This window comes from Trachurus japonicus, chromosome 4, assembly GCF_045865225.1.
Source record: "Trachurus japonicus isolate A0001 chromosome 4, Traja_1.0".
Lineage (NCBI taxonomy): Eukaryota > Metazoa > Chordata > Actinopteri > Carangiformes > Carangidae > Trachurus > Trachurus japonicus.
The window spans coordinates 701,698-715,009 of NC_140910.1; the positions used below are offsets into that span (position 1 = coordinate 701,698).

The window sequence follows — 13,312 nt, forward strand, 5'->3', positions numbered from 1 at the left end:
GTCTATAGCTTCAGCTGTTTCAGTGATGCGCAATGGCTGCGTGCGTGCGTGCGTAAAAGAGAGATGAGAGGCACAGAGAGAGAGAGAGAGAGCTAACGCCAGTGCACTATGCGGTGCCTATGTGAAAACGTGCTCATTTGGATGTTTTGGTATAACACATGGGTTAGCATGTTGATTGTTGACAGAAAACTGATGTCATCTAACGTTGTATTTAGATGTTGAGTGGCAGAAAGTGACCCCCGCATTCACTGACTGACCCACGGTTAGATGTGCTCTGACGCCGAGTCGCCGACTCTGCTCCGGAGCATTCTCTGTTCAATTTGTTTGGACTTGATATGAATTAAACATTAATTAAAATTGAATGCTATTGAATACGGCATTATTATCATTTTTAAAAAATTAAAGTGACCGGTAAAAATAGATTATGACGGAATTTTTATGACCCCGTCAGTCAAAATGACCGGCGACGAAAAAGTCTAGCGCAACCTCTGGCGTATTATGGAGCTGTCCTGGTCCATGTTTGTAAGCCTTTTTACCAGGAGTAAATTCCCAAAAGTTGCAACAACTTGTAGTGATCCACTGGGTTTTGCCTGGCCAGCTGGGGTAGTTGATTTGCAGGTTTGCTCCCCAGGTTTTTTTCATTGTGTATTAGGCCAGGGAATCAATTATCCTTGTGGTTTGCGCACTGGGATGTGCGGACCTTTAATGAATGAATGAATGTTTCTTTTTTGCTGTAAGTTGTGTGCGTAATGCGTAAAAGTGCATTAGTGGGACCAAGGGTTTAAATGGAGAAGTGACGTGGTGAGAGGGGAGGAGAGGCGGCATAGTGGATTATTTTTCCCTGTGGATTACCCTGTGGATCATAAAGGCCCGTTTGGACACCTCACAGCCCGTTTTCAGCCAAGCGGGACGAGGGAGAGGACTGGTGGTCACCTCGGCCCGTGTGGACAGTAGGACAAACAAACTCTCTCTCACTCACCCTCACCACGCTCAACTCACGCACGCGCGCGCGCGCGCACACACACACACACACACACACACACACACACACACACACACACACACACACACACACACACACGTCCGGCATGGACAGTGACAGTGCGCACCCACACACACTCTCATTCCCACTCCGACTTAATGGACAGTGGGAGGGAGGAGGTCTTTCGGGTTCTGTTGATCTGTGTGTAATTGTTTACTATATGCCGCCTGTGATGGGCGCGTTTTGAGTTCAGTGAAATACAGAGACTAAGACTAAGTAGCGACTTTGATTGTTGCTTCCCTGGACGCACCAGTAGCCGAGCCTAGATCCGCCTGCAGCAGGACTGCGTTGTGCCAGTTCCCCTTATATCCTTATTGTAAGGGAAATTGTTACAAACTGACATCGGAGTGTGTGATTGTAAATGGCGAGACTTTGTGTTTGTGTTTATTTATTAAGCTTCCACTGACTGTATCACATCTGTACACATGTCTTAAAACATGAAAAAAAAAAAAAAAAAGCCTTGTCGGAATGGCGGGACGAAACTGTCGGAATGGCAGGACGTTTTCATGTCGGAATGGTGGTATGTCTGAATGGTGACATGTCTGAATAGTAGAATGTCGGAATGGCGATATGTCGGAGTGGCAGCATGTCGGAATGGCAGCATGTAACCCCCCCCCCCCCCCTTAAGAGGCAGTACAGCGCTACACCTACGACATGTGGTCGACCAGTGATTGTCCCAGCTGTTAGTGAACGAGGGCAGGTGCGTTCCGTTTACCTCTTCTACTCCTCCCCCGCCCACTTTCCCTCCACTCTCCAAGTGGCCTCCGTGTGACGTCATAGCAAGGGCTGAGGGCAAGTGAGCGAGGGAAACTCAACCTGTTTTTGGAACGCAGCCCAGGTCTACCTCTGGGATAAGCGCCCTCAACCCCTGGCCCGTGACAGAAGTGTCTCCTTCAATCTGACCAGCAGTGAGGACGAGTTTCAATTCAATTTAAATTTCAAAGATTGAGAAGAATATGTGATTTGGATTCAGATTTCCAGACACAGTCTCAACATATGAGTAAACGTTTTTCGGATAGATCATATAACAAGACTACTATTTCTACAGCTCAAGCCAAGGCAGCTTCCATCAGGCGTCACCATCTCCTACAAAAGTCAAACAGGCAGAAAAAAGATACATCAGGGGTTTATTTTGTTACACGTTATAGCAAACAAGCTCAGCAGATTGAAAACATTATTACTTCCAACTGGGATATTCTTAAAAGTGACCCCTCCCTTTCAGTTGTTTTTCAATCTCCTCCCATTTTTTGTCATAAAAGAGCTCCTATTATAAAAGACAGACTTATGCACAGCTATCTCCCAGCAAAGAAAGGAGACAGCTGGCTTAAGAGACCCAAAGTTACTTATAAGTGTATGCAAACTAACTGTAACCACTGTTCTAATATTATACAACAAAAATAATTGAATGATTTGAAAACTAAGAAAAAGTATAAAAATCTGCAATTCATCAACTGCAACTCCACTTATGTAGTATACCGCCTCACCTGCCCATGCGGATGCTTCTACATCGGACGCACAAAAAGACAAGTAAAAGATAGAGTGGCAGAGCATAAGTACGAAACAAACATTCGTTTGTTTGTTTTTTTCCATCCATTTATTAATGTTTTTTCTTTTACGTTCAAAAATTTATACGTAAGTTTTACATCCTCCTCAATGTGATTTTCGATTGATGTTGATGTTGAAATGTACTCACAGAGGTTTTGGAAATGTCATGTGATGTAATACTTGGTGTCTGAACGCAGGTGATTCACAAAAGCAATCAGTGCACCTGACTCTGATTATCACTTCTAAACGTCCTGACGAAGACCGTCTGGTCGAAACCGGTCGGCGTGTCATATTTTAATAAGAGATATGCCCTAATTAAAATAAAGGCTTTTTAAAGAAAATTCCTTGGCTCGTCGGAGAGCCTGAAGTAAGCTTTTTTGCGAGAGACTAAGGCAGAATTATCTTTAAAATCTTTTCTAAACCTTAACAATAACATCAACATTATACAAACTCAAACATCAAATCCCATTATCACTAAATTCATTTAAAATTTCAATGCACAAAAATGATTAAAAATTGAATTAAGAAAACTATTACCCACTAAATTTACCCAGATCCTCTCTCATCTACACACACATCACCCCCTCACTTAAAGGCCCCACCTCCCTATCCCCTCACCTACACACACCACCTCCTCCCTTACACACACACATTCAGTCTGCAACTTTCAGGGAGCTGTAAAAGTCCACATAGACGTGTGGAATACTCCCATTCTGGCAGAGGGCGAGCAGGTCTTTTTTTTTCAGGCCACTAATGCCTGGAGGACTGTCATAGAGGATGGGTGGAGGTGCAGAGGATGACAGTCTTGTCTCCTTGCTGACAACCAGTTTTTTGAACGGGGCATCCATGTCGTACTTGAAGAGGATGGCACTCTTCTCCTCCTTCATGTAGGGCATCCACTTTATTTTCAGCCAGCTGACCTGTAAGAAAGCGTGCAGATTATTTGACCCCTCAGGCCATGACAGAGGTGTCATTCAACCTGTTGCAAGTCGATGTACCATCACAAAAGTTCTGAAAATATTTTATGAAGGTTGAAAAGTTACTTCGTGTTATTCTAACTTTTTTTTATTTTTTTTTTTAAGTTTGACTTTACCTGCTCTCCATCTGTGTCTTTTTTTCTGTTTCTGATTTTTGTTTCTGCTGCTGTTTTGTAGTCTTTAAAGTCTTGGTGGCTGAGCTCGTGGACCTGGTAGGGCTGGCTCCTCCTGGCACCTCTAACCAGGGTATAAGCCTTCTGCAGTGTAGACAGGTACAGTCTTTCAAGCTGTCTCCACTGCTGCATGGACACTGTTGCACTCCATTTGACTGTGCCCTGATTATAAGAATTTGTGATCGATGATGCGGAGAGGAAGCTCCTGGACCGCTTCAAGGCACATTGTGCTGAAGTCGACATTTCTGTTCTGGCCTCCACACGTGTCAGAATATAAGATGACATGGTCGACTTCAGGATTGAGGCTCTGAAGGTAGTTTTTAATGCACGTGCCAATCTCAGAAGATCCTCTCCCCCCCTCACCTTCATGCCACATGTAGCAGTGAGCCTCTTTCGTGTCATACACTTCATACACTGTTCAATTGTAAGTGCTCAGCTTCCTGGAGTAGTACAGAGTACTGACATTACTCCAAGGAGTCGTAAGGACCTGCTCCAGGTCGAAGGTGCAGGTCCTTACTGACTCCTTGCCAACACGAACTGATAACACTTTACAATAAGGGTCATTAACGTTAGTTACTACATTATTAAGAACTAGAAAATTTCCTCTCGGGAAATTTTGAATGGGCCGCGGGGCTACTGCCGATTTTGCCATCTCTGTCAACATGGGAATCAAACCCACGATCTTAAGGTCAAGACAGAGCTGATCAGACAGACACATGATCATCTTTCTATAAGCACTGATATGGAGGAGCTGTAACCACATTAGGTTAAGTGTGTGTGTGTGTGTGTGTGTGTGTGTGTGTGTGTGTGTGTGTGTGTGTGTGTGTGTGTGTGTGTGTGTGTGTGTGTGTGTGTGTGTGTGTGTCACCAACAAGGTTTAACTTTAAAACCAGATTAAATCATGGTTTAAGTTTAAATTCTGTTGCACGTTAACTGTGTTTTAATCACATGAAGGTGTGTGTGTGTGTGTGTGTGTGTGTGTGTGTGTGTGTGTGTGTGTGTGTGTGTGTGTTGTGTGTGTGTGTGTGTGTGTGTGTGTGTGTGTGTGTGTGTGACTGTAATCACATGAAGCTGGCTCTAGAGTCTGTGTGTGTGTGTGTGACTGACTTGACACATAGTTAGTTAGTAGCTGCATCCTGTGTCAGTCTGATTTAGCTGTGTCTGTGTTTATAAACATTTAAACGAGCGCCAGGTGGATTGTTTATGAAGTTAACGAGCTCTGGCCTGAGGATCAAAGAGGTTACCACGGCGATAGGGGCCCCCGCAGGCTGAGACAGACAGAAACGTGGAGAAAAAAGAGCCATTTTCTGCCTCTAAACCGGTCTCACAATTAGGCTTAGCATGACAAAACGGTAACTCCTATCAGAACAAAACACAGATCAACGTTGCTCTAAGGACTTACTGAAAATTTCGGTACGATTTGGTGTTTCTACAGTAAATATTTTGGCGACGCTGGCAGTTTTAAAACATCAGGCCGTTCTGCTCCTCTCAGAAAATATTTGTATTGGACTCAATGAGGAGCAGAGCCAGACGTGGCTGCACTCAGAGGCTGATTCTGTCAATTCTGTAAGTCTCTCTGATATTTTGAGCACATGACATGAGAGATAACAAGTTTGTCTTACAAATTCTGAAAAAAATTATGTCTGTAGAGTGTAAATTGTGGCCGTGGTCACAGTTTATCCAGAAAAAATACAGAATGTTTCTTCACTCTCTCCCACTCTAACCGATGATGTCACGCACTCTGACACGAACATTCCATGCAATACACACCCATTATAAACTCATAATTTCTCCAAAAATGATCATGGTCATTGATCAGGGATTGATCAAAAACTATATGACCTATCAAAACGTGGAGTAATACGACAATACACAAGACTTGTGTCTACTGTTTAAAGTTTAAATGGAGTCTCTAGGTGAAAGTATGCCTGAGCAGTAGACGTTTGTTAAACTCCAATGATTGGTCTTTTTCGCTCTTTTTTTTTCGCCCGTCCCATTGACTTACATGCAAATTTTTTGCGCAGTTTTTCGCGACTACGTCGCGAAAAATTCGTAAACTGTTGAGAAAAGTAATAGCACACCGATCCCGATCAAGACGCACGTTTTGATATATAATAAATCGAAATCTGGCCGGAAGTGGAAAAATAATAAGAAGAAAAAATCCACACAATAACAGTAGTGCCCGGGCTTCGCCCGGGCACTGGTCCCTGCAGCTATTTCATAGCTGTTGGGACCAGTGCCCGGTGCGATTGCCCGCGGCCCTAATAAACTAATGATTAATGCTGAGTAATGCATACATAATAACTATTACATTATTATGCTTAATAATCTATTAACTAACTTTGGATAGTAAACATTAATTAACTGCTTACGAATAGGCTACATTAAAGTGTTTCCTAATGCTAAGTAATACATAATAAAGATTGTTAATATATTTTTAAACAGTTATTAATGCTTAATAATGTATTAACTAATGTTAATTAAGGGACCTTATAAAGTGTTATTAATGCTTAATAACGTATTAACTATGTTAATTAAGGAACCCTCATAAAATGTTTAATAATGTATTAACTAAATGTTAAAGGGATAGTTCACCCTAGAATGATATTTCGCTCATTATCTACTCACCCTCATGTTGACTAAGGGCTGGAAGAATTATCAGAGTCCACCGTCCCTTCTCTGAGTTACAGGGGGTCTTGGCGTAGCAGTGCATTTCAATGCCACGGTAGCAAAGGGACACCAGAGCTCTTCGTAAAAAAACACACACAAAAAAACATCCAAATACCTCCATGATGCTCGTATGTAATGTCCGTCTTGTGCTGAAGCCCCAAATTGCGTAATTGTCCCGAAAAAAATTAAATAAGTCCACATTCCAAGCTTGTTTGTAGCATTAGCTCCTAGTATCTGTTGTCCGGTCTTCCGCTGCCAGCGCGCATGCGCAAGGTTCGCACTGAGACCGACTCGAGTCTCAGTTGGTCTCAGTATCAGTGCGAACCTTGTGCATGCAGCCCTTAGTCAACATGAGGGTGAGTAGATAATGAGCAAAATATCATTCTAGGGTGAACTATCCCTTTAATTAAGGGACTCTTACAAAGTGTTACCCACTAACTAACTATAGCAAACATGATCTTAAGCAGCATGGCTCTGTGGCTAGCTAGCTAGTTACCATTTGCTTAGTGTGAGGATAGTAGGTTAACATGTTGATCAAAAAGCCAAAATCTTATCAATACTACTTACATTATACAGCAATTTACTTACCATTGGATTGTATTTCATATGGAAGTTCTCCAATCATCTGCAGAAGCATTTCTTCGGCTTCTGTGAGCCTCCCTCTGGCATTGCACTCCATGATGACATGTCAAAATGAGCCAGTGCAGGTTCTGTCAGTGTAATCGTGGCACTTGTGCATTTTGTGCACCAAACACAGTGCACTTATGCCTTTTTTGCTCCAAACCAAATTTAATGTTTTGACTTACGCCTTTAGTGTTTTAAGCCTTTAAGCCACTATGATTGGACAAAGTGATTAAACCAGCATTTTGATTGGATAGAGCTTGTCAAGACCTTTCCAATGATATAAAAATGTAATTTTAACCCAAAATGTCACTTACGCCCCCTGTGCTCCATGGGGTATGTTCTTTTACGCCCCTTGTGCTCCAAACCCTCGAACAGTGGTGAAAAAATACTGCACTCATTTAACTCTCTGTTGGTCTCTTCTTGGCGCCTCCTGGTGATGGCCTGCAGACCTTCGATCCCAGCTTTGCTCAGGCCCCACATCTCAGCTTATGTGAAAAAAAAGAAGCCTTGATTAGAAACTTTTAGAAACATAGAAGTCATTTATAGCAACTTTGCAATTATAACTTAAAACATACTTGCTGTCTCACGACAAAGCTGGGATGACCTCTCCCTCAGGCTGTCTGCACGGTTGCGAAGATAGTTCCAGTGTTTTACCATCTCTGCAACAAGGATCCCCTTTTCCTCTTCAAGTCTTCTGGCTGCCATAACGACATCAAATGCCTTCCTCTTGATCCTCAGATCAACAGAGTCTGGAATACATAAGTTAATATAAAGCAGTTGTATTTAGCATTAAGATTTACTGCGATTAAAATTGAGTCATGAGGGGGCGTCATGAGGGGATGTTGTTGCTGAGATAAAGGAAATAAGAAATATGCTTTATGATTCCATTGGAAAAAAATAAGTTTCTGGTGGGCAAGTGAGCCTCAGTCTTTTCATATTTCTCTGTAACCGAGAGGCTGCACTTGTGGCTAGGTTTGACTAGTTAGGTTCTTTGTTTTAAAAATTGGCACATGTCATTAGCAATCATTAGTTATGTTAAAAAGGAGCCACTTGCGAATTTCAGCCAAGGTTTGTTAGTTTAGTACACCAGAAACACACTTTCAAGGATACTGTATGTGCGATTGCCAAAAGTGAAATTCAAAGCTTAAAAAAATTCAAATTTTTGAAGATACTAAAAGAAGCTTGTTTCTATGACAATACCAAAGTAGACAGTAAACATATTCTTAACTTTAATTATTCTACAAGCACATAAGTGATTTCTGAAGTAATAGTATAAAGCAGTGAACCCCACCTTCTGCCCACTCATTGACATCAACGATCCAGCTCTCCAGTTGATCGTCAGTGATGTCAAGTTCCATTTCTATGGCCTCTATGCGATTTAACTGGCTTTCCAGGGTTGTAGTAGCCTTCAAGAAAAAAAATGCCAATAAGGGAAATGCCTACAACTTTAAATATTGTTCATTATCTGCGGCACTCGGCCGCTACAACCGAATCACACTAGTGCTGATATCAGTACAACAGCACTCCCTCTCATGTGATATTACTTAAACAAGACACAAAATACATAATGGAACCACCTGTATCCCATTGTATTAAAGGATATCTGGGATAATCTTCCCTATGTTTTTGTGATATATGCCACTTTATTTTATGATATTGCTAAGCATGTTGCAAGAGGGAAAAATATTTGTCTTTAATTTCTGATATCAGCGAGCCAGAGTGAAAGCCAAGTTGTGGAACTTTTTTTGGTTCCAGCGCATGGCCATCACTGTCAGCATGTCTGTGCGCCCTGCAAACATAATGAAATGAAATCCTCACCCGTCTTTTCAGTAGCAGTGGAAGAAATTGTGCAGACTTCTTGGGTACCACAAACTTTTATGAGATAATATAATAACTAGCAGTATAAAACTATAGTAGTAACCTTGTTAGTAGGTAAATAGCTAAAGATGTAGCATGGAACAGTGGTGCAAGTCAATCTGTGTTTAATGTTCTGAGATATATTGTCAAAGTCGGCATATAAGTACTGTATCTCACCATTGTCATCAGGATCAAGACGTTACCTGCTTTTGACGTGTGCTTTGTTGTGACAGCAATCCTTGAGAGGAAGGCGTTGCACTGCTCCACCTCCTCCCCAAGAGTTGAACCAGCTCCTTGCTGGTGAGCTCCACTCCATTTGACCTTTAAAAAAAGAAAACATTATACAAAACCTAAGCACCAACAAGTTTATGCAGGTTCTCAATGACAGAAAATCTCATCAAGAACCACTTATTCTTCCCTCACATTTGAAGTCGTGAGCTTTAGCGTGAAACACAGACAGGAACGGCCTCATGCTGAGGAGATCCTGGAGCTCCGGGCATTTCTGTGTCACTCTCTGCAGGTAAGGCCAGTACTTACATGCCACATCCATGGCAAAGAAAGTAACTGGCTTACAGCTGAGTTGTTTTTGGAGGTACAGGGGGTACGCAAAAATTTCCCCCCTGTACATGTTGAGGGCACAGAGGAGAACCCCATGTCGGCACATGGCAAGTTCCAAGCCCTCCTCATCTGTTTTACCAGAGGACTTCTAGCCGTTTCCCGTGCCGCTGACCATTGCCCTCCACAGGCACCTCTTCCAGAAACCTAAAACATGGAAGATGATGAATAGTCCAAAGGTGTTCAAACAATGTTGTCAGTGTCTGTAATTTTTCATTGGTAAATATACTCAAGTTGTGCAAGTTTACATGACTGGTTGATGAATGGACATATCAAATCCGTAAACGTCATCATCCCTCGCAATGAAAACGCCATCAAAGACGGCTTGTTCCTCCTATCTAAATAGAACAGATACATGATAACTTTAAATATTTGTATGGTTACTTTCAAAATGAAGAATGCACACACAAGATTTTGTTAGCACCTTGCTGCACTCTTGAATCTGTAGTGCTTACGGTTTCCATCAACAGATACCGCAAGCATGTCTGGGCTGCACGCAGGACAGTCAAAATGGTCCTCCTGGCATATTTTGTCGGGCGCGTGACGTCAGTCCGACTTCCCATTTCTCCGACCATACATTTCTATATTTTTGCTCCCATTAGTCCTACTTCCCATTTCTCCGACAACCCCAAAGTCCGACTTCCCATTTCTCCTAACACACATTTCTATATTTTTGCGTCCATTAATCCGACCTCCCATTTCCTCGATTTAAGTATGCCCGGTGCTCCGACTCCCAGTAATTACGACAGTGTATTAACCCGACTAATCCAGCCCAGAAGCACCCCTGAACCAGGCTCTACAAACACTGGTGCGCATCATGCCACGTAGCAATGGCACTCATCGCTCATTAGGGCCACGGGCAATCGCACCGGGCACTGGTCCCAACAGCTATGAAATAGCTGCAGGGACCAGTGTCAAAACGTGCGTCTTGATCGGGATCGGTGTGCTATTACTTTTCTCACAAGTGTACGAATTTTGCATTGAAGTCTATGGGACGGATGGGAAAAAAAGAGCGAAAAAGACCAATCATTGGAGTTTAACAAACGTCTACTGCTCAGGCATACTTTCACCTAGAGACTCCATTTAAACTGTAAACAGTAGACACAAGTCTTGTGTATTGTCGTATTACTCCACGTTTTGATAGGTCATATAGTTTTTGATCAATCCATGATCAATGAGCATGATCATTTTTGGAGAAATTATGAGATTATAATGGGTGTGTATTGCACGGAATGTTCGTGTCAGAGTGCGTGACATCATCGGTTAGAGTGGGAGAGATGCCAGAAAAACTCCAGATTTTTTCTCTTTCCAAACTCCAAACAGCCACAATTTACACTCTACACACATAATTTCCGCCACGTTTGTAGACGAGCTCATCCTCGATCTCTTAATCTGCTCAAAATATCAGAGACTTACAGAATTTAAACTCTGAGCCTCTAAGTGCGGCCACGTCTGTCTCTGCTCCTCATTGAGTCCAATACAAATATTTTCTGAGAGAAGCAGAACGGCCTGATGTTTTAAAACTGCCAGCGTCGCCAAAATATTTACTGTAGAAATACCAAATCGTACCAAAATTTTCAGTAAATCCTTAGAGCAACGTTGATCTGTGTTTTGTTCTGATAGGAGTTACCGTTTTGTCATGCTAAGCCTAAATGTGAGACCGGTGCAGAGGCAGAAAATGGCTCTTTTTCTCCACGTTTCTGTCTGTCTCAGCCTGCGGGGGCTCGTTAACTTCATAAACAATCCACCTGGCGCTCGTTTAAATGTTTATAAACAGAGACACAGCTAAATCAGACTGACACAGGATGCAGCTCATAGTCACACACACACACGCACACGCACACACACACACACACACACAGGTAACATACAAATACCCACATACACTCCTCTCCCACACTCTAACACACACAGGTAACTTCATGTGATTACACACACACACACACACACACACACAGGTATCTTCATGTGATTATGGTTATTATTATGGTCTGTATGCTTCAGACACATGCTAGGGATGTGGGGAAATGGTGCTGTCCAAAATAGAAGCATATCCCTTTAAACATGAGCAAAGTGCAGCTTCTCATGTAGTGAAGACTAGCTTTGCCTTTAAAGGTGTACAGAAAAGAAAATTGAATTTGAGCCCACTCTGGGTCATAAAATTAGTGTAATAACTCATCTATCAGACGATGTAGGCCAAACTTTGTGCAAAATTCTATTTTTGAGTAAATCCGTGATGAAAGTGTGTATTTTAGTGTAGTTTTTTTTTTTCGTATTGGATAATGCAGGCGCACGGATTATACGTCAGCCTGTACACGATTCACCAGCCACTGATATTGGATCCGTAATCCGTCATTCAAACGTCTGAGACACGCACACACACACGGAGCTCGGGCTCGCCCCAAACTTTGAATATCCCGCCCGCTCGATAACGACCAATCAAATTCATTTTCCTTACTCGGGTAAACTCGTGTTGCAGCTCGTGACAACTCGGCGCGACAAACGGGACAAACGGCCATTTCTGTACACCTTTAAGTTGAAAAAGCTATGGATATCTATACTGTCCGCGTGCTTGCGCTCTAGCGCACGCCCTGTTGAAACGCTCTCATTGATTAGACTGGCAGCCACTGCTGCAGTGACTGGGGATCGAACCGGCGACAGTGCAGCTGATCTGATCACGTCTGTGTCCTTTTTATTTCCTCCCCTGCTGTTGTGGACATGGATGACACGTCATCTGTTGACTCCTATTGGTTACTTTCACTAGCGCGAATTTTTTCGTACTGTTGCCAGGCAGATCTACAGCTCTCCCTCGCCTGATTTGACGTGGATACAAGAGGACTCCTGATTGGTCACTTTCGTTTAGGTGCAGTGCCGCTGCCGCAGTTGCTGTGCCGTGATGGACCGCTACTTAATCAGGCCGGCGGTGGCCGACAGAGAGTCGGTCCAGCAGGATCCTCCTCCGCAGGATCCTCCTCCGCAGGATCCTCCTCCGGCTTCACCAGATCCTCCCTCACCAGATTCCCCGAAAGCCCCCATGAAGAAGAGGTGCACCTTGCCATCCACTATCGCGCGATGGAAGCTGGACTGGCTGGGTGTAGAAGAGGGGGGGAGGGGAATCGTGATGTTCTGCAAAGCTTGCAGAGCATATCCACCAAAGGTCAAACAGACTATCGGACTGAAAGTAAACGATTTAATAATAGGGAGTGAACAAATAAATAAATACACAGCAAACCGTCATCAGACGACGAAACAACACCGACTCGCTTATGGTAAGTGACAACACACGCTAACTATTAAGACCTCACATCTTTCGTGTGGCACGTTAGCTAAGGTGTCGAGTTAGCTTAAATTCCAGAGCTTGACTTCTTAGACATTTTTGACTAATTAGCTGATGAGAACCGGTGTCAACTACTTTGCATGTGCAGAAAAAAGGGAAAATAAGAAAAATAATCCATCACGGACTTCATGGTTGATTACCATGGCAACGATGAAGCTTCGATTTATTTATTTATTTATTTTTTTAGGGGGGTGGTAAGGCCTAGGTTTTCAGCTTCCTTTCATCTTTAATAGAGGGGGCTGCTGTTTTTCTATCATTCAACCAGTTTGATTTGAACATTTTTAGCCTTCTGACTAATATTTATAGCAACCCTAACTTTATATAACTAATTCTTTATATCTAGTTGTTTTATATTTAAGAGTGAATACACTACCATAGTAATTTTTGCTTTTCATGTGCTATTTTTTTAAGAAATAATTTAATTATAAATGAGAGGAAATTGAATTGCATTTACATACACTGATATATTGAT

General features: G+C 42.6%; 1 pseudogene; it reads right to left on the bottom strand.

The window, feature by feature from the left end:
• Positions 1 to 7,337: 7,337 nt before the first annotated feature.
• LOC146988149 (uncharacterized) lies at positions 7,338 to 9,986 on the bottom strand (annotated as a pseudogene).
• Positions 9,987 to 13,312: the final 3,326 nt, after the last annotated feature.